Source organism: Petaurus breviceps, unplaced genomic scaffold (genome assembly GCF_028583685.1).
Source record: "Petaurus breviceps papuanus isolate PSGF00001 unplaced genomic scaffold, PetGlider_PUasm1.0 551, whole genome shotgun sequence".
Classification (NCBI taxonomy): Eukaryota; Metazoa; Chordata; class Mammalia; order Diprotodontia; family Petauridae; genus Petaurus; species Petaurus breviceps.
In genome coordinates, this window is record NW_027186372.1 from 30,771,031 (window position 1) to 30,794,007 (window position 22,977).

Consider the following 22,977-nt stretch of genomic DNA (forward strand, 5'->3'; position numbering starts at 1 on the left):
ATGAACTCCCTAGGGAAAAAAAATCTCTAGGACCAGATGGACTTCTATCAAACATTTAAACAACAATTGATCCCAATACTCTACAAACTATTTGGGAAAATTGGAGAAGGAGTACTACCAAATTCTTTTTATGACACAAATATGGTACTGATAGCTAAATTGGGAAGAGACAAAATGGAGAAAAAAAATTATAGACCTATTTCCCTCATGAATATAGATGCAACAATTTTAATTAAAATATTAGCAAAAACACTATAGCAACTTATCATAAAAATAATGCATTTTGATCAGGTAGGATTTATTCCAAGAATGAAAGGATGGTTCAATATTAGGGAAACCATCAGTATAAGTGATCATATCAACAATAAAACTAGCAGAGACCATATCTACATTAGTACATTAGTATATGATTATCTCAATAGATGCAGAAAAGGCTTTTGACAAAATACAACATCCATTCCTATTAAGAACACTAGAAAGTATAGGAATAAATGGAGCCTTCCTTAAAATAATAGGTAGCATGTATTTAAAACCATAAGCAAGTATTATATGTAATGGGGATAAGCTAGAAGCATTTCCAATGAGATCAGGGGTGAAACAAGTATGTTCATTATCACTCCTCTTATTCAATTTGGTGCTAGAATTGTTAGCAGTAGCAATAAGAGAAGAAAAAGAAATTGAAGGAATTAAATTCGACAAAGAAGATACTAAGCTATCACTCTTTGCAGATGATATGATTATATACTTAGAGAATCCTAGAGAATCAAGTAGAAAACTACTTGAGACAATAAATAAATTTGGCAAAGTTGCAGAATATAACATACACCCACATAAATCCTCAGCATTCCAAATCCTCTTACTTTTGGATTTCATTAAATATATATATGTATATATATATTTATATTTATATATCCATAGAAATCCAACAGCAAGAGATAAAAAAGGAATACCATTTAAAATTACTGCAGACATTATAAAATATTTGGGAATCTACCTGCCAAAACAAACCCAGGACCTATGCACAGCTACAAAACACTTTTCACACAAATAAAGTCAGATCTAACTAATTGGAAAAAACATCAGTTGCTCATGGCTTGGTGGAGCTAATATAATAAAAATGACGATTTTACCTAAATTAAGTTACATATTTAGTGCCATACCAATCAGTCTACCAAAAAATTACTTCATAGAGCTAGAAAAATTAGTAACAAAATTCATTTGGAAAAACAAAATGAATATTTGGAAGAATATCATGGGAATTAATGAAAAGAAATGCTAGTAAAAGTGGCCTAGCCATACCAGATTTTATTATGTATTATAAAGCAGCAGTCATCAAAACCACTTGGTATGGGCTGAGGAATAGAGTAGTGGATCAACGGAATAGATTAGGTACATGAGACTAAATAGTCAATGACTATAGTAATTTACTGTTTGATAAACCCCCAAGCCCCAGGTTTTAGGATAAGAACTAACTACTTGACAAAAACTCCTGGGAAAACTGGAATGGCAGAAACTGGACATAGACCAATATCTTACACTGTATACAAAATCAAGTCTAAATGGGTGCATGATCTAGTTATAAAGGCTGATACTGTAAGCAATGTGGGAAAACAAGGAAGAGTTTACCTTTCAAATTTATTTAGAAGAGAAGATTTTATGACCAAACGAGCTAGAGAGCATTATAAAATGCAAAATGGATAATTTTGATTACATTAAATTGAAAACCTTTTGTACAAACAAAGCCAATGTAACCAAGATTAAGAGGGAAGTGGAAAATTGGGAAAACATTTTTACAGCCAGTGTCTCTGGTAAAGGCCTCATTTCTAAAATATACAGAGAATTCAGTCAAATCTATAAGATTACAAATCAGTCCCCAATTTATAAATTGTCAAAGGATATAAATAGACAGTTTTCAGAAGAAGAAGTTAAAGTTTTCTCTAAGCATTTGGAAAATGTTCTAAATCACTATTGATTAGAGAAATGCAAATCAAAATAACTCTGAGGTACCACATCTCAACAATCAGATTGACTAAAGTGACCAAACAGGAAAATGATAAATACTGGAGAAGATGTGGAAAAATTGGAACATTAATGCATTGTTGGTGGAGTTGTGAACTGATTCAACCATTTTGGAGATCAATCTGGAACTATGCCCAAAGGACTATAAGTAAGTGCATACCCTTTGACCCAGAAATACCATTTCAAGGGTTGTATCCCAGAGAGGTCATAGGAGTGGGAAGAGGCCCTGTATGTACAAAAATATTTATAGCAGCTCTTTTGTGGTGGCAAAGAATTGAAATCAAGGGGAAGCCCATGAATTGGGGTAAAACAAGTTCTGGTATATGAATGTAATGGAATAAAATTGTGGTACAAGAAATGAAGAACAGATGGACTTCATAATAACCTGGAGAGACTTATATAAACTGGTGTTGAGTGTGAAGAGCAGAAACAGGAGAAATTTGTACCCAATTAAAGACACAATGTATGTATGATGACCAACTTTGATAGACTGGGCTTTTTACAGCAATGCAAGGTTATAAGACAACTCCAAAAGTCTCATGATGGAAAGAGATGTCCACATCCAGAGAAAGAACTATAGAGTTTGAATGCAGATTGAAGCAAACTACTGGCTCTCTTTCTTTTGCTTGTTTTGTTTTGTTTCCTCTTTCCCATTGTTAATTCCATTGGTTATATTCCTTCTTTAAAACCTTATTAATGTTTAATGTGAAGGTATTTGTACATCCTATATTTTATTGCATGCTGCCCTGTCTGGAGGGAAGTAGAAGGAAGTGGTGAAAATTTGAAACTGAAGGCATTGTGTAACTAAATCTTGTAAACTCAAAGTAAACAAATAAATTAATTTTTTAAAAAGAAATTATCAAGGAAAACTGCCCTAATATTCTAGAATTAAACACTAAACTAGTCATTGAAAATATATACCAATCACCTCGTGAAAGAGATCCCATAATGAAAACTCTAGGAGTATTATAGCTAAATTCCAGAGCTCCCAGGTCAAGGAGAAAATATTGTAAGTAGCCAGAAAGAAACAATTTCAGTATCATGGAGCCATAGTCAGGTTAACAGCTTCTACCTTAAAGGATCAGGGGGCTCAGAATATAATATTTCAGAAAGCAAAGGAGATAGAATTACAACCAAGTATCCCCTACCCAGAAAACCTGAGTATAATCTTTCAGGGAGAAAAATAGATACTCAATGAAACAGAAGACTTTCAAGCATTCCTGAAGACAAGAGCAGAGCTAAATAGAAAATGTGATTTTCAAATACAAGTCTCAAAAGAACTATAAAAATGTAAACAAGAAAGGGAGTTATCAGTGATTTAATATAGTTAAATTGCTTTCATCCCTACATAGGAAGATGATATTTGTAACTAGTAAGAACCTCCTCATTATTAAGGAAGTTAGGAGTATATATAGACAGATGGCATAGGTGCAAGTTGAATATGATGGGATAATATCTAAAACTAAAATTAAGGGATAAGAAAGGGGAATTCACTGAGAGAAAGGGAAAGAGGTAGAATGGGGTAGACTATCTGACATAAAAGAGGCATAAATGAGCTTTTACAGTGAAGGGGAAGAAGGGGGAGGTGGTGGGGAGGGATTGAGACTTAATCTAATTGCAATTGTCTCAAAGAGGGAATAAAATACACAGTCAACTGGTTATATTAATCTATCTTCCCCTGCAGGAAATTAGGAGATGAAGGGGATAAGAGAATTCTGCTGCTCAAAGAAGAGAGGGCAGATTGGGGGATGTGGTGGTCAGAAACAAAATCCTTTTGAGGAGGGACAGGGTGAAGGGAGAGAGAATTAAATAAATAGGGGGAAATAAGGTGGAGAAGGGAATATAGTTAGTAATCATAACTGTGAATAATTGAATCAAGTTTTTCTGAAAATGGCCTCATCCCTCATATATATGTATATTCATATATATATATATATATATATATGAATGAGTCAAATTGACAAAAATAAGAGCCATTTCTCAATTGATAAGTGATAAAAGGATAAACAGTCAGTTTTCAGATAAAGTAATCAAAACTATCTATAGCCATATGAAAAAAGCTCTAAATAAATCACTATTGATTGGAGAAATACAAACGAAAATAATTCTGTAGTACTACCTCACATCTATTAGATTGGCTAATAGGATCGAACAGTAAAATGACAAATGTTGGAAGGGATGTGGGAAAATCGAGACACTAATGTGCTGTTGGAGTTGTGAACTGATTCCACCATCATGTAGAGCAACTGGGAACTATAACCAAAGACCTATAAAGTCATGAATACCCTTTGATCTAGCAATGCTACTACTAGGTCTGTATCCCAAAATAGATTAAAAAATAAAAAGGAAAAGGACCTATATGTATGAATATATTTTAACAGCTGTTTTCTATTGGCAAAGAATTGGAGATTGAAGTGATGGTCATCAACTGGGGAATGACTGAAAAAGTTGTAGTATATGATTATGATGGAATACTATGGTGGTATAAAAAATGATGAACTAAATACTCTTAGAAAAAACCTGGAAGGACTTACATGAACTAACATAAAGTGAAATGAGAAGAACCAGAAGAATATCATGCACAGTAACAACAATATTGCAAGATGATAACTTTGAATGACTTAGCTATTCTTAGCAATACAATTATTCAAAGCAACTCTGAAGTACTTACAATGAAAAAAATGCAGTCCATCCCCAGAGAAAGTACTAATGGAATCTGAATATAGATCTAAACATACTTTTTTAAACTTTATTTTTTTTATTCTGGGCTATATTTTCTTTTACAACATAATTATAATGGAAATATGTTTTGTATGACTCAATATATAACCTACATCAAATTGCTTGCCTCATTAGTGAAGGGAATAGGGAGGAGGGAGAGATTTTAGAACTTAATTTTAAAAATAAATGTTGAAAATTTTTACATATATTTGGAAAAAAAATAAAATACAAAAAAAAAATCTTAAAAAAAAGACTATGGTAGTTTTCCAAGTACTAAAGTAAGGTCCTCATCTCCTTGGGTACTGTTGCTTCATTTGTTTAAAAATAAGGAGGCCATTGTTGGGGCTTCAGGGATTATTAATCTACTGGTAAGACAACATCAACAACAGTAGCAACAATAAAACTACTAGGAAGAGCCCTAAATAAGGAAAACATGAAAGAACTCATCTCCTTAAAGGCTAGGGGAAAAAAATTTTTTTCTTGTAGTTTTCAGGACATTTCCTATAGCAAACTTCAGATCTTTTCTTCTTTAGTTATTTACAGTCTATCATTCTGCCCTTGGGGAGACATAGCATAGGGTTGATTATCATGAGAAGACCAACCTGTTTTTTCCATAGCACCAGGTCTAGGTTAAGGTGAACAATTAACTAAAAAGACCTGAAAAATGGAAGGCAATTCATTGATGAAGAAAGAGTACTGAACTTTGAGACAGAACTCTTTTGTATGGCTCAACAAACTTTTTCAGTCTATCATTTAGAGCAAGTCACAATTCTATTTTATCTGTCCCATCAGTAAAATGGGAATATTAATTACCTGATGGAAGATGGCTATCAGAATAAAAGACTTGTGCCTGAAATCCCCTACTTTTTAAGAAAGTTGCCCAAAGATACCACTGAAAAGCTTGGCTCATTTTTATCTCTTGGGGATTCATGGGAGCTAACCATAGAACACAAAATTATGAGTTGCAAAAGACCTTAGTACATGAGAGTATCAAGGCTACATGGCACCTTAGAATAAAAATGTCAGAGTCAAAGGAAGGTTACAAGCAATTTTCTTGGTTTTTGGTAGTTATTTTAAAGATGAAGATGTTGAGACCCAGGAAGGAATAACAATTTGCCCAGCATAGTTCATCTAGTTAGTCGCAGACCTGGGATGAGGATACTGCCCTTTTGATGCTGAATCAAGCAATCTTGCTATTTCATGATATGTTTTAGCTGTGGAAGGAAGTATTCTTTCTGAGGCCTTGAACTCAGAAGAACTGGGTTGAGATAAATAAATTTAGCCAAGTTGCAGGATATAAAATAAACTCACACAACTCTTCAGCATTCCTATATATTTCTAACAAAATCCAACAGCAAGAGATAGAAAGAGAATTTCCATTTAAAGTTACTGTAGACATTATAAAATATTTGGGAATCTACTGGCTAAAACAAACCTAGGACCTACATGAACAGAATTAGAAAACAGTTTTCACACAAATAAAGTCAGATCTAACTAACTGGAAAAACATCAGTTGCTTATAGCTAGGTTGACTAATAAAAATGACAATTTTACCTAAATTAATTTACATATTTAGTGCCATACCAATAAATCTAACAAAAATTATTTTATAGGGCTAGAAAAAGTAGTAACAAAATTCATTTAGAATAATTAAAGGTCCAGAATATCAAGGCAATTAATGAAAAGAAATGCTGGGAAAGGTGGACTAACCATACCAGATTTTAATCTGTATTATAAAGCAGCAGTCAGGGTGGAGCCAAGATTGTGGCATAGAAGCAGAAAAACTCCATATGCTCCCTCCATAACCACCTCAAATACCTATAAAAATGACTAAAAAAAACTCTAGGGCTACAGAACCCACAAAGTGACAGAGATAATCAAACCTCCTGGTGAAGGCAGCCCAGAAGGTTGACAGGAAAGGTACATTGCAGCATGCTGGGAGAAGAGCTCAGCCCCACATGAGCCTGTGGTTTTAGCCTTAGGCCACCCTGACCAGCCTTGGCTGGAGCAGATGCTGGGAAAGTGGATCACCAGCAGCTGTGGTGGTTTCCAGAAGTATCAACCCATAAAAGCCAAAGAAAAAGTGAGAGGTCTGCATGAAATTTGTGGGGACAGAGGGTCCAGTAGTGTGATCCAGCCTCTGACACCTGGAGGTAGAAGTGGCTGAGGCATGGCAGCCGCTGCTGTGTGGCTGCTTCAGAGCTCCTGGCCTGCACATTGTAGGGGGATTATACAACCATTCTTAGGGGTAATCTGTCTTGCTTTAACCTGATTGGATCTGGATTTCTATCTAGGGTGGAGGTCCTGGGGTGCATGACCAGGTGCCAGACCTGTGGAGGTTTCTGAGAGGGCACCCAACTAATAGTTCTGGCAGCTCCAAAAGCACCTGCCAATTGGGACAAATCACTCCTCTCTGGAAGTAGAGTTCTACTGTGGCAAAGAGCTCAAAAGTCAAGTAATTGAATGGCAACATGAACAAGCAAAGGAAGCAAAGCAAACACAGCAATTTGATTTGGATTCCTGTTTTGGGGAAAAAAAGGATCAAGGCATGGAACAGGAGGAAGACAATGAAGTCAGAACTCCTGTACCAAAAGCTTCCAAGAAATATATAAGCTGGTTACAGGCCATAGAGGAGCTTAAGATGGATTTTGAACACAAAAGAAGAGAAGTGGAGGAAAAAGTGGGAAGAGAAATGATAATGATGAAAGAAAATCATGAAAAGAGAGTCAACAACCTGACTGAAGAAAATAACACCTTAAAAATGGACTAATTCAAATGACATAAGAGACTCAAAAAGCCAATGAGAAGAATGCCTTAAAAATCCAAATTTGCCAGACGGAAAAAAGAATCTCAGAAGCTCATTTAAGAGAATCATTGCTTCAGAATTATATTGGAGCAAATGGAAGCTAGTGACTTTAGGAGAAATGAAGATACTATTAAACAGATCCAAACAAATGAAAAAATACAAGGCAATGTGAAATCTCTCATTGGAAAAAACACTGACCTAGGAAATAGATCCAGGAAAGATAATTGAAAAACTATTGGACTACCTGAAAGCCATGATCAAAATAAGAAACTAGAAATCATACTTCAAGAAATTCTCAAGGAAAATTGCCCTGATGTTTTAGAACCAAAGGGCAAAATAAAGGATGAAACAATCCACCAATTACCTCCTGAAAAAGATCCCCCCAAAAAACTCCTAGGAATATTATAGCTGGATTCTGGCTATAAGATCAGATCAAGGAAAAAATATAGCAAGCAGTCAAGAAGAAACAATTTGAATATTGTGGAAACACAATCAGGATAACACAGGATCTGGCAGCTTCTACTCTGACAGATCAAAGGCCTTGGAATATGATATTCTGGAGGTCAAAGGAGTTGGGTTTAAAACAAAGAATCACCTACCCAGCAAAGCTTAGTATCATGTTTCAGGGGAAAATACTGTCATTCAATGAAATAGAGGACTTTCAAGCATTGTTGATGAAAAAACCAGAGTTGAATAGAAATTTTGACATTCAGATACAAGAAGCAAGAGAAGCATGAAAAACTAAACAGGGAAAAGAAATCATAAGGAACTTATCAAAGTTGAACTATTAACATTCCTACATGGAAAAATGATAATTGTAACTGATGAAGCTTTTCTCAGTATTCAAGGGAATATAAGTGTGTGTGTGTATATGTGTGTGTGTGTGCGTGTGTGTGTGATGTGTGTGTAGCTATAGATATATACACACATATATGTCTATTTAGGAGGGCATATGGGCATATAAATACATATGTGAGTATATGTATATATGTGTACAAGTATACATAGACAGAGGGCACAGGACCAATTGAATGGGAAGGGATGATACTAAAAAGATGAAAGAGGAATATAATGAGAGGTGATGGGAAGAGACCGAATGGGGTAAATTATCTCACCTAGAATAGGCAAGGAAAAACTGTTACAATGGAGGGGAAGAACAGGAAGGCAAAAGGGAATGAGTCAACCTTACTCTCATTGAATTTGGCTTAGGGAGGGAATGTCATATACGATAAATAGGGTATCTCGCCAAACAGGAGAGTAGGGTGGAAGGGGATGAGAGGGGGGATGATGGAGGGCATGTTGGGGGGAAGAAATTTGGAACTACACACTTTTGAAAAGGGAGAGGGTCAAAGTAGAGAATAGAACAAGTGGGGTGTGTGATAGGATGGAGGGAAACATAGTTAGTCTTTCACAATATATACACTATAGAAATGTTTTGCGTAGCTACTCATGTACAACTTATATTGAATTGCTTATATTCCCAGTAAGGATGGTTGACGAGGGAGGAAATAAAAGAATCTGGAATTCAAAGTTTTAAAATAAAGTTTAAAAAAATTTATTATTTTTTAACATACCACCGGGAAATAAGATATACAAGAACTGGGGTATAGAGATCCATCTTGCCCTACTGGAAAGTTGGAAGGGAGTATGGGGGAGAATATATGAGAGAACAAATTGGGGGAGGGATTATTCAATGAAATCGCTGTTTGGGGTGGTGGAAAGATGGGGAGAAAATTTGTAACTCAAAATCTTGTGGAAATGAATGGTGTAAACTAAAAATAAACATAAAATTTAATTAAAAAATTAAGCAACAGTCATCAAAACTACTTGGTACTGACTGAGAAATAGTTTTGGATCAATGGAATAGATTACGTACACAAGACACAGCAGTCAATGACTATTGCAATCTAGTGTGTGATAAACCCAAAGACCCAAGTTTTGGGGATAAGAACTCACTATTTGACAAAAACTGCTGGGAAAATTTGAAAATAGTATGGCAGAAATTGGGCATAGACCAATATCTTACACTGTATAGCAAAATAAAGTCGAAATGGGTGCACCATCTAGGTATAAAGGCTGATACTCTAAGCAATCTGGGAGAGCAAGAAATAGTTTACCTGTCATATTTATGGAAAAGGGAAGCTTTTATGATCAAACAAGAATTAGAGAACATTATGAAATCAAAATGGATAATTTTGATTACATTAAATTGAAAAGTTTCTGTACAAATAAAGCAAATGTAATTATGATTTAGAGGGAAGTGGAAAATTGGGATTTTTATAACCAGTGTCTCTGATAAAGGCCTTATTTCTAAAATATATAGAGAACTGAGGGCAATCTATAAGAGTACAAGTCATTTCCCCATTGATAAATGGTAAAAGGGTATGAACAGGCAGTTTTTGGAGAAAGAAATTAAAGATATCAATAAGCATTTGAATATTGCTCTAAATCACTATTGATTAGATAAATACAAATCCAAACAACTCTGAGGTACCAAATCTCACCAGTCAGGCCGGTGATGACAAAACAGGAAAATTATAAATGCTGGAGAGGATGTGGAAAAATTGGAACACTAGTGCATTGTTGGTGGGATTGTGAACTGATTCAGTCATTCTGTAGAGCAATCTGGAACTATGCACAAAGGTCTATAAATAAGTACATACCCTTTGACCCAGCAATACCATTTCTGGGGTTGTATCCTAAAGAGATCATAGAAGTGGGAAGAGACCCCATATAAACAAAAATATTTATAGCAGCTCTTTTTGTGGTGGCAAAGAATTGAAAATCAAAGGGATGCCCATCAATTGGGGAATGGCTAAACAAGTTGTGGTATATGAATGTAATGTAATATTATTGTGCTATATGAAATGAGGAGCAGACAGACTTCATAATAACCTGGAGAGACTTATATAAACTGATGCTGAGTAAGGAGAGCAAAATCAGGAGAAGCCTTGTACACAATTTCAGACACATAGTATGCCTGACGACTAACTCTGATAGACTGGGGTCCTCTCTGCAATGCAAGGTTATGAGAAAAATTCAGGACTCATATGGAAAAGGATATACACATGCAGAGAAAGAACTACAGAGTTTGAATTCAGACTGAAGCAAACTACTTGCTCTCTCTTGCTTTGTTTTATTTCTTCTTTCTAATTGTTCATTCCACTGGTTATAATCCTTCTTTAGAATTTGACTAATCTTTAATGTGAAGGTATTTGATTTCATGCCATCATGGGGTTAGGGGGGGAGGAGAGAGAGTGGGGGAAAATACGAAACTCAAGGGATGGAGGAACTGAATGCTATAAAGTAAAATAAATAAATAATTTAAAATAAAAAAAAAATAAAAATGTACAAAAAGAAAAGATTTTGAGTTCTAGTTTTTTCTCCCTTTCTTCCTTCCTCTCCTAAATCCCAGACCAGCAAGCAGTTTAATTTCCTCCTTAGTCATGTTGTGAAAGAAGAAGAACAAAAAAAGAACACCCTCCCCTAAAAAAGTATGCTTCTATCTGCATTCAGACTCCATAATTCTTTCTCTGGATAAGGGTAGAATTTTCCCCCTATGAGTCTTTTGGAGTTGTCTTGGATCATTGTACTGATGAGAAGAGCTAAGTCTATTATAGTTGACTCAGCATCAGTTCATGAAAGCTTTTCCAGGTTTTTCAGAAATCCACCTGCTCATAATTTCTTATAGTACAGTAGTATACTATCACATTAATATATATGGTGCCTCTTAACAAAATGCTTCCTGTTTATTTCTTTGAATTAGGTCTATTTTTGCTTTTGCTTTGGCTGGGATCATGGTTGCTCTCCCTGATTTTTTAAACCTTACTTGAAACATAATAGATTCTGCTCCGGTCTCTTATTTTAACTGTCTGTATGTCTTTATTTCAAGCATGTTTCTTGAAAACAACATATTGTTGAATTTTGGTTCTTAATCCATTCTTCTAGTTGCTTCCATTTTATGGGTGAGTTCATTCACATTCACATTCACAGTTATAATTATGAACTGTATATTTCCCTATTCTTTTCTCTCTCTCCTTTCTCTCTCTTCCCTATAGTTCTTCAAAAGTCTATTTTGTTTCTATTTACTACCTCCTTTAATCTGTCCTACTATCATTAACTGCCCCCCCCCCGCTTCCCTTATTTCCTTCATTTCTTCTTCCCTATTGGATAAGGTAGATTTCCTACCCTACTGAGTGTCTATGTTATTCTCTCTGTGAGCCAATTCTTATGAGAATAAATTTCGAATTTTCCTAGCCACCTCCCCATCTTTCTCTCTACTGTGAAAGCTGTTCCTTTCATGCCTCTTTTATGTGATGAATTCAATTTGAGGTATCCCAATTGATGGTATACCCACCATCTTGGCTCCACCCTGAGATAATCTTTTTATAACTTCTCTCAAAGGGTCTGAGAGAGTGGCCATAACACTCTTTGTAACATCAAGTTTATTATTATTATTATTAATATACCTATGACAGGAACCAATATCCTCTTGAAGTCCATCGAATCCAAGATAAGAAAGAGCTATCTCTGTCAGCACTTGCTTTGAAAAGGGATTTTATTTATCAGCATTTATTCACTTTGATATTATTTAACAAAATCATTCTTTTCCCTTCCCCCTCTTGCTAAACCGAAACCAACAAGCTTTTTTCATTTGAACATTCACTTAGTGCACTCCAAAGTGGTGTTTTTGCCTCTGACTGAAACATTGTGCCCAAGAAATGACGCTCATTTTCCAAGAGCCAGAACAAAGCCTTTTGATTTGAATGTCAATGCTGTGAGCATGATTAAATGTAAGATTCACTCTCACATTCCCCAGCTGCAAAATAAGTTGTACAGTTCAATTAGTTTGCCATGTGGTGGCTAATATAATCCCCTAAAGGTTGCTATGGTGATAGGGCTAATTAGAATGGGGATGGCACAGGGGCTGGGTTTTTTTTTGTGTGTGTGTGTGTGTGTGAATTTTGCCAGATTTGGGAGGTAGGAAGGATGATGCCAATGAGGCCAAAATCATAATCAGGTTTAAAAGGCTGGAAACATTTATTCAGCAGTTTAAAGGACATGAGTTTTTCCTCGGGTCTGTGGGGCTAGGTTCTTTCTAGTCTCCCAAAAATAGAATGTTTCAACTTCCCCAGGAGAAGGGTATATGCCTCCTCATCGATACAAACTTTATGACTAGAGAAAATATTTACATTCTATAAGGAGGTAACATGGTGTGGTAGAATGAAGCATAAAAGATCTGGGCTAGAGTCCTGTCCCTGATATTTATAGAACATTGTGTAGTTAATGAGTCACTTAACCTTCATGACTTTTAATTTGTAAAGTGGAGATAATAATATATGCAGTACCTATCCCATGAGGTTGTCAAGTGGAAAAAAGAAAGAAAAAACAAAAGCAATACATATAGTACCTATCTCTCAAGGTTCTCAAATGGAAAAAAAAATGCAAAATGGCTTGTTAAACTATAAAGTACTACATGTGGCCGCTAGGTGGAGCACTGTATAGAATGCTGAACCGGGAGTCAGGAAGACTTGGGTTCATATCTTGGCTCAGATATCTTCTAGCTATGTGTCCTTGGGTAAATTACTTAACTTCTGCCTGCCTCAGTTTCCTCAATTGTAAAACAGGAAAAGTATTGTACCTATCTCACAGCGTTCTGAGAATCATATTGCATAAGATTTGTAAAGCACTTTGGACAATGCCCGGCAGATAGAAAATTTTTAATAAATGTGTATGCCCACCCTTTTCCTCTATATGGTAACTATAAGTAGCTATGTCATGGGTGGGGAACCCATGGTCACAAGGCCACATGTTGCCCTCTAGGTCCTCAAATGTGGCCCTTTGACTGAATCCAGACTTCTAGAACAAATCCCCTTAATAAAACGATTTGGTCTATAAAAGTTCAACACAGTCAAAGGGCTATACCAAAGGACCTAGAAGGTCACATGTGGCCTCAAGGCTACAGTTTCACCACCCTGGAGCTATTTTGTAGTAGAAATAAATAGCCCAAACACAACTATGTAATTTTTAGATTGCCTTATTTTCAGTGACAGCCACCTTATCTTTCTCTAAACCTCTTCATAAAGAGGGTGAATGAAGCAGGGTGAATTGCAGGGCCCAGAGGGAAATGGATGGTTCTATTTGGGACTTATATTTCAAATACTAACCCATTTCTAGTATTTGATATTCTCTGATCTATTCCAGCCCTAGCATTCTGAGCTCCATGTTCAAAGGTAGTGCAATGGAAAGAGTGATGGACTTGGAGCCAGTAGACATAGATTCAAATCTACTCTGACACTAAAAGTGTGATTGCAAGAAAAGCATGCAATATCTAAAAGCCTCAACATCTATCAGTAAAGTAGAGATAATAATACTTCACTATCTATTTGATAGACTGTTATTAGGAAAGCACTTTGCAAACCTGAAAATATTGAATAAATTAATTATTATTTAGGTACATATCAGCTATAACATTTTTGTTTCTAAGACCATTCCAGCTTTGGGCTTCTATGTTCTAAGATGTTTTCTGGATTTGATAGCATATATTCCATGCTCTAAAGATTTAGTCCTTTCTTTTTTTTACATTCATTTTTGTTTTTTTATTTTTATTATTATTTTTTTTCTTTTTTAAATTAAATTTTATGTTTAATTTTAGTTTACATCATTCATTTCTACAAGATTTTGAGTTAGGAATTTTCTCCCCATTTTCCCCTGTCCATGACCCCAAAACAGCTATCCCACTGAATAACCCCTCCCCCAATCTGCTCTCTCCTATATTTTTCCCCATTCCCCCTCCGACTTTCCAGTAAGGCATGGTGGATCTCTATGCCACAGTGCCTGTATATCTTATTTCCCAGTTGCATGTAAAATAATAATAATTATAATTATTATTTTTTAAACATTTGATTTTAAAACTTTGAATTACAGATTCTTTCTTTTCCTCCCTCCTCACCCACCCTTACTGGGAAGATAAGCAATTCAATATAGTTTGTACATGTATAGCTATGCAAAACGTTTCCATAGTGGATATATTGTAAAAGACTGACCATATTACCCTCCCTCCTATCCCACCCCCCGCTTGTTCTATTCTCTACTTTGATACTGCCCCTTTTCAAAAGTGTGAACTTCCAACTTGCCTCCCTCCAGCCTGTCCTCACTTTCATCATCCCCCCTCCCATCCACTTCCCCCCTACTCTCCTGCAGGGTGAGATACCCTATTTAGTGTGTATGTCATTCCCTCCCTAAGCCAAATTGAATGAGAATAAGGTTGACTCATTCCCTTTTGTCTTCCTGTTCTTCCCCTTCATTGTAACAGTTTTCCCTTGCCTCTTCTAGATGAGATAATTTACCCCATTCTGTCTGTCCCCGTCCTCTCATTATATTTCTCTCTCACCTCTTAATTTCACTTTTAAGTATCATCCCTTCCTATTAAATTGGGCCTGTGCCCTCTGTCTATGTATATCTGTACACATATATATGCACATTCACATATGCATTCATACTCCCTTATAACCTGCTATACAGACATATGTATGTATGCATGTATATATATATATATATATATGTAGGTAAGTATACACACACACACATACATTTCTATTCCCTTCAACTCTTCTCATACTGAGAAAAGTTTTGTAAGTTAAAATTATCATTTTTCCATGTAGTAATGTAGGTATTTCAACTTTAATAAGTTCTTTATGATTTTTTTCCCTGTTTACCTTCTCATGTTTGTTGTATTTGAATGTCAAATTTTCTATTCAACTCTGGTTTTTTCATCATTAATGCTTGAAAGTCCTCTATTCCATTGAGTGATCATATTTTCCCCTGAAACATGATACTCAGTTTTGCTGGGTAGTGATTCTTTGTCTTAATCCCAGATCCTTTGATCTCCAGAATATCCTATTCCAAGCTGCCAGATCCTGTGCTATTCTGATTGTGTTTCCATAATATTCAAATTGTTTCTTCCTGGCTGCTTGTAATATTTTCTCCTTGATCTGGGACTCTGGAACCTTGCTATAATATTCCAAGGAGTTTTCTTTTGGGGATCTTTTTCAGGAGGTGATCTGGTAGGTTCTTTCAACCTCTATTTTGCTTTCTGGTTCTAAAACATTAGGGCAATTTTCCTTGAGAATTTCTTAAAGGATGATTTCTTGGTTTTTATTTTGATTGTAGCTTTCAGGTAGCCCAATAATTTTAAAATTATCTCACCTGCATCTTTTTTCTAGGTCAGTGGTTTTCCCAATTAGATATTTTGTGTTGCCTTCTATTTTTTTATTTGTTTGGATATGTTTAATAGTATCTTGATACTTCATAAAGTCACTAGCTTCCATTTGTTCAATCTAACTATGAAGGTATTATTCTTTTCAGTGAGCTTTTGAGATTCTTTTTCCATCAGGAAAATTTGGACTTTTAAGGCATTGTTCCCCTCATTGGCTTTTTGAGCCTCTTTTGCCATCTGAGATAGTCTATGTTTTAAGGTGCTATTTTCTTCAGTCAGGTTGTTGACTCTTATTTCATAATTTTCTTGCATCATTCTCATTTCTCTTCCCATTTTTTTCCTCCACTTCTCTTATTTGGTTTCCAAAATCCTTCTTAAGCAACCCAGGACCTATATGAACACAACTACAAAACACTTTTCACACAAATAAAGTCAGATTTATCTAATTGGAAAAACATCAATTCCTCATGGCTGGGTCGAGCTAATATAATAAAAATGACAATTTTACCTAAATTAAATTACATATTTAGGGCCATATCAATCAATTTTCCAAAAAAAAATTACTTTGTAGAACTAGAAAAAATAGTAACAAAATTCATTTGGAAGAACAAAAGGTCTAGAATATTAAGGGAATTAATGAAAAGAAATACTAGGGAAGGTAGCCTCGCTGTACCAGATTTTAATCTGTATTATGAAGCCACAGTCATCAAAACTACTTGATACTGGCTGAGGAATACAGCAGTGGATCCATGGAATAGATTGGGTACACGAGACTCAGCAGTCAATGATTATAGTAATCTACTATTTGATAAACCCAAATACTCCAGTTTTTGAGACAAGAACTCTCTATTTGACAAAAAACTGCTAGGAAAACTGGAATATAATATGGCAGAAACTGGGTATAGATCGTCATTGAACACCACATACCAAAATCAAGTCTAAATGGGTGCATGATCTAGGTATAAAGGCTGATACTGTAAGTAATCTGGGAGAGCAAGGAATAGCTTACCTGTCAGATTTATGGTGAGGGAAAGACTTTATGACCAAACAATAATTAGAGAGCATTATGAAATGCAGAATTGATAATTTTGATTACATGAAATTGAAAACCTTCTGTACAAACAAGTCCAATGTAACCAAGATTAAGATGGAAGTGGAAAATTGGGAAAGGATTTTTCAACCAATGTCTCTGATGAAGGATTCATTTCTAAAATATACAGAGAATTCAGTGAAATCTGTAAGAATACAAGTCATTACCCAATTGATAAACTGTCAAATGATATGGACAGGCAGTTTTCAAAGGAAGAAATTAAAGATATCTGTAAGCATATGAAAAAAAATGCTGTAAATTACTATTGATTAGAGAAATGCTAATCCAAACAACTCTGAGGTACCACATCTCACCAGTCAGATAGGCTAAGATGACAAAACAGAAAATGACAAATGCTGGAGAGGATGTGGAAATATTGGAACACTAATGCATTGCTGGTTGTGAACTGATTCAGCCATTCTGGAGAGTAATCTGGAACTATGCCCAAAGGGCTATAAATAATTTCATACCATTTGACCCAGCTATATCACTTCTAGGGTTGTATCCCAAAGAGATCATAGAAGTGGGAGGAAGACCCATATGTACAAAAATTTATAGCAGCTCTTTTTATGGTGGCAAAGAATTGAAAATTAAGGGGATTCTCACCATTTGGGGAATTGCTAAACAAGTTGTGGTATATGAATATAATGGAATATTATTATGCTATAAGAAATGAGGAGCAGATGGGCTTCATATTTATCTGGAGAGGCTTATACAAACTGATGCTTAGTGAGAAGAGAAGAATGAGGAGAAATTTTTCCACAATTAAACACACAATGTATGTGTGATGACCAACTTTGATGGACTGGACTCTTCCCAGCAATGTAGGGTTATAAGTCAACTCCAAAAGACTCATAATGGAGAGAAATGTCTACATTCAGAAAGAGAACTAGAAAGAATGGAGTTTGAATGCAGATTGAAGCAAGTTACCTGCTCTCTTTCTTTTTCTTGTTTGGTCTGTTTCCTCTTTCCTATTTTTCCTTCCATCTGATACAATCTTTTTTCATAACCTGGCTAACATCTAATGTGAAACTATTTGCAGATACTATACTTGATTGTATGCTGTCATGGGAGGTGGGAGGGAGGGAGGGGGAGAAAATTTGAAACTCAAGGAATTGTGGAATTGAATCCTGTAAACTAAAAGTAAACAAACAAATTAATAAAGACGAAAAAATTAAAAAAAATCCTTCTTGAGCTCCTCTATGGCTTGTGATCAACTCATATTTTTCTTGGAAGATTTTGGTGCGGGAGTTCAGACTTTGTTGTCTTCCTCACATGGCTGCATGGCCACCATACCTCAGCCACTTCTCCCTCCAGGGGGCAAAGGCTAAACCACACTCCCAAACTCCTGTTCCCAAAGTTCACACTGCACTAACCTCTCTCTTTGCCCCTAGAATCTATGGGTTGATAATTCTGGAAACCACCACAGCTGCTGGTGATCTGACATTTCTCTAGCTGCCAGCTGGTTGTGGCTCTCCTGAGGCTAAAAACTTCTGCCTCACACGGGGCTGGGCTTGGCTCTTTAAGAGTTGTGTTGGCCCCTTCCTGCTGGACTGCTGGGCCTTCTTCAGTGGGAGGTTAGCTTCTCTCTGTCATTTTGTGGGTTCTGTAGCCCCAAAGTTTGTTTAGAGTCATTTTTTACATGAATTGGAGGAGGAGGAAGCAGGAGCTGTGTAGAAGTTCTATTTCTACACCTCTGTCTTGGCTCTGCCTCCAATCTGGTCTTTTCTAGCTTTAACATTCAATCTTCTAGGGCTCTTGCACTTATGATATTCTTTCTTAGCCCACCAATGTTAGCCACTGAGTAGCCTCTGTGAACCGTGGTACAATGGAGCTCAAATCACTCCTTGATATGGAAGAAGCTGGCCTTATATGAGAGATAGAGCAATAGAGGCAATGAGCATAAGGGGGGTAAGTCTTTAAAAGTATTTCCCTGGCTATCAAGAGCCCTAGGAGTGTTTTCTTATGCTATTTGGAATATATTTTGCATTGTACTTATCTTTCTCCATGGCTTATTTCTCCTTTTAGACTGTAAACTCCTTGAAGTCAGGTACCATCTCTTCATCACCATGAATATTATTCAATTAATCTGCATTAGAATACATCTCAAAACTTATCTAGTTCAAATCATGCCTGAAGGAGAGTCCCCTTTACATTTCTATAACATGAATGTAAAAAGTAATCATCCAGCCTTTGCTTAAATACCTGAGTAACAAGATACCCTCTATTTCTCAAGGTTAGCTATTTTATTTTGTGATATCACTAATTCCAGAATTTTGAATTCTATACGATGTCAGTCATCTGGAAAACCTTCAAAAATGGGGAACTTAACTTTAGCAAAGTTGCAGGATATAAAATAAACCCACAAAAATCATCGCCGTTTCTATATATTACTAACAAAGACCAGTAGCAAGATATAGAAAGGGAAATTCCATTTAAAGTAACTGTAGACAATATAAAATATTTGGGATTCTGCTAGTCAAGATAAACCCAGGAACTAAAAGAACTCCATTAAAATTTTTTCCCTTTCAGTTTCATTTTTATTTTTTTAATAAATTAATTTATTTTTAGTTCTCACCATTAATTTCCACAAAATTTTGAGTTACAGTGTTTTCTCCCCATCTTTCCCCTGCCACACCCCAAAATAGCAAGCCTACTGAATACCCCTTCCCTTAATCTGTTCTCTCTTATATCCTTCCCCATCACCCCCCCCCCCCAACTTTCTAGTAGGGCAAGATGGATTTATATACCCCAGTGCCTGTATATCTTATTTCCCAGTCACAGGTAAAATATATATACATTTGTTTTTAGAACTTTGAGTTCCAGCTTTTTTCCCTTCTTCCCTCCTCATCTGCCCCCACTGGGAGGATAAACAATTCAATATAGGTTGTACATGTGTAGTTACCAAAATTTTTCCATAATTGTTATATTGTGAAAGACTAACTATATTTCCCTCCATCCTGTCCCACCCCACCTCCACTTATTCTAATTTTCTCCTTTGACCCTATCCCTTTTCAAAACAGTTTGCTTCTTACTATCTTCTCCCCCAATCTGCCCCCCCATTCTACCAAACCCCTTCTTATCCCTTATCCCCTTCTATTTTCCTGTAGGGTAAGATACCCAATTGAGTGGGTGTGTTGTTCCCTTCTTAAGCCAAATTCAACAAGAGTGACATTGACCCTTTCCCTTTCACCTTCCTGCTCTTCCCCTTCATTGTTTTCTCTTGCCTCTTTTATATGAGATAATTTACCCTAATCTATCTCTCCCTTTCTCCTTTTCCCAATAAATTCCTCTCTCACCACTTAATTTTATTTTTTATATCATTCCTTCATATTTTACTCATCCTGTGTCCTCTGTTTATGCATACATGAACATACATAGGTCCACACTCACATATATATTTATATACACATACACCCTCCTATACACACATATATATTCCCTTCAACTATCTTCATCCTGAGAAAAGTCTTATGAGTTGCAATTATCATTTTTCCATGTAGGGATGTGAATAGTCCAACTTTAATAAGTTTCCTATGATTTCTTTTTCCTTTTTACATTCTCATGTTTCTCTTGCTTCTTGTATTTGAAAGTCAAATTTTCTGTTCAGCTCTGTTTTTTTTTATCAAGAATGCTTGAAAATCTTCTATTTCATTGAATGACCATATTTTCCCCTGAAGTATTATATTCAGTTTTGCTGGGTAGGTGATTCTTGGTTTTAGTCCTAGCTCCTTTGACCTCTGGAATATCATATTCCAAGCCCTTTGATTCCTTAATGCAGAAGCTGCTAGGTCTTGTGTTATACTGATTGTGTTTCCACAATACTCATATTGTTTCTTCCTGACTGCTTGCAATATTTTCTCCTTGACTTGAGAACTCTGGAATTTGCTATAATATTCCCAGGAGTTTCCTTTTGGGGATCTTTTTCCAGAGGTGATCAGTGAATTCTCTCAATTTCTATTTTGTCCTCTGATTCTAGGATATCAGAGCAATTTGGCTTGATGATTTCTTGAAAGATGGTGTCTAGGTTCTTTTTTTGATCACAGCTTTTGGGTAGTACAATAATTTTAAAATTATCTCTCCTGAATCTATTTTCCAGTGGTTTTTCCACTGAGATATTTCACATTGCCTTATATTTTTCACTTGTTTGGATCTGTTTTATAGTATTTTAATTTCTCATAAAGTCATTAGTTTCCCATGTCTCCAATATAATTTTGAAGGAATTATTTTCTTCAGTGAATTTTTGAAATTCCCTTTCCATCTGGTAAATTAATCTTTTTAAGGTTTTCTTCTCCTTATTGTTTTTTTTGGCATCTTTTGTCATTTGGGTTAGTCTGTTCTGTAAGGTGTTATTTTCTTCAATGTATTTTCGGGTCTCCTTTAGCGGCTGTTGTCTCACTTTTCATTATTTTCTTTCATCATTCTCATTTCTCTTCCCAATTTTTCCTACACTTCTCTTACTTGATTTTCAATATCCTTCTTGAGCTCCTCTATGGCCTGTAACCAATTCATATTTTTCTTGGAGACTTTTGATTCAGGAGTTCTGACTTTCTTGTCTTCTTCCTATTCCATACATTGATCCTTTTTGTCCCCCCGAAAGGATTCCATAATCTGTTTTTGTTTCCTGTATTTGCTTATATTTCCAGTCAATCACATGGATTTTGAGCTCTTTGCCATGGTAGAACTCTGCTTCCAGAATGGAGAGAGTTTTGTCCCAAACCACTGGGGTTTTTGCAGCTGTTGGAGCTATTAGGAGGATGTCATCTCTATAGCCCCCATTAGCTCTGGCTCACTTGTCACACACCCCAGGACCACCACTGAAGACCACATTCCACATCCAAGCATGTTAAAGCAAGAATAATTACCCTCTGAATGGTCACCTGGTTCCCCTACAATCTGCAGGTCAGGGGCTCCTGAAGCAGCCACATGGCACAGCTGCTGTGCCTCTGGGAGCTTCTTGCCCCAGGGGCAACAGCCAGACTGTGCTCCTTTGTACCCTCTTCCCCCCCCCCCCCATTCCAACAAAGTTCCACTCTGGCCTTTTATTTTGTCTTTGGCAATTGAGAAGTCTGGAAGGCACCACAGCTGCTGGTTATTCACTCTCCTGAAGTCTAGTCTGGCCGCTGCTGGTTGGCACCACCCTGGGGCTGGAACCATGTGGCTCCTGTGGGATCCCAGTGCACTGCAATAGACCTTTCCTTTTGCCCTGCCTGCTGTCTTCAGTGGGAGATTTGTTTCTCTCTGTCACTTTATGTGTTCTGTAGCTTTAAAATTTGTTTAGAGTAATTTTTTTTACAGATTTCTGAATTGTTTGGAGCCAGAGCCCACACCGAGTTTGTGCTTCTACTCTGCCATCTTGGCTCTGCCTCAATTTCTAAACTCTTTGCACACAACATCAGATCTAAATAATTGGGAAAATATCAGTTGTTCATGGGTAGACTGAGCTAATATAATAAAATGACAATTCAACCTAAATTAATTTACTTATTTAGTGCCATACCAATCAAACTACCAAAAATATTTTATACTACTAGGAAAAATAATAACAATTCATCTGGAACAACAAAAGGTACAGAATATCAAGGGAATTAATGAAAAGAAATGCAAGGAAAAGTAGCCTAACCTTATCAGATCTAAAGCTCTATTATAAAGCAGCTATTATCAAAACTGCTTGGTGTTGGCTAAAAAATAGACTGGTGGATCAGTGGAATGAATGGGTTAAGTAAACAAGACATAGTAATCAATGACTATATTAATATACTGTTTGATAAATCTAAAGACTCTAGCTTCTAGGAGAAGAACTCACTATTTGACAAAAAACTGGGAAAACTAGAAAATAGTTTGGTGGAAATTAGGCATAGACCAAAATCTCACACCATATACCAAGATAAGGAAAAAATGAGTACACAATTTAGACATAAAGGGTTATACTATAAGTCAATTAGGAGAGCAAGGAATAGTTTATCTGTCAGATCTATGGAGGATGGAAGAATTTATGATCAAACAAGAGATAGAAAACATTTATGAAATGAAAAATGGATAATTTTGATTACATTAAATTGAAAAGTGTTTGCACAAATGAAGCTGATGCAACCAAGATTAGAAGGAAAACAGAAAGCTGAC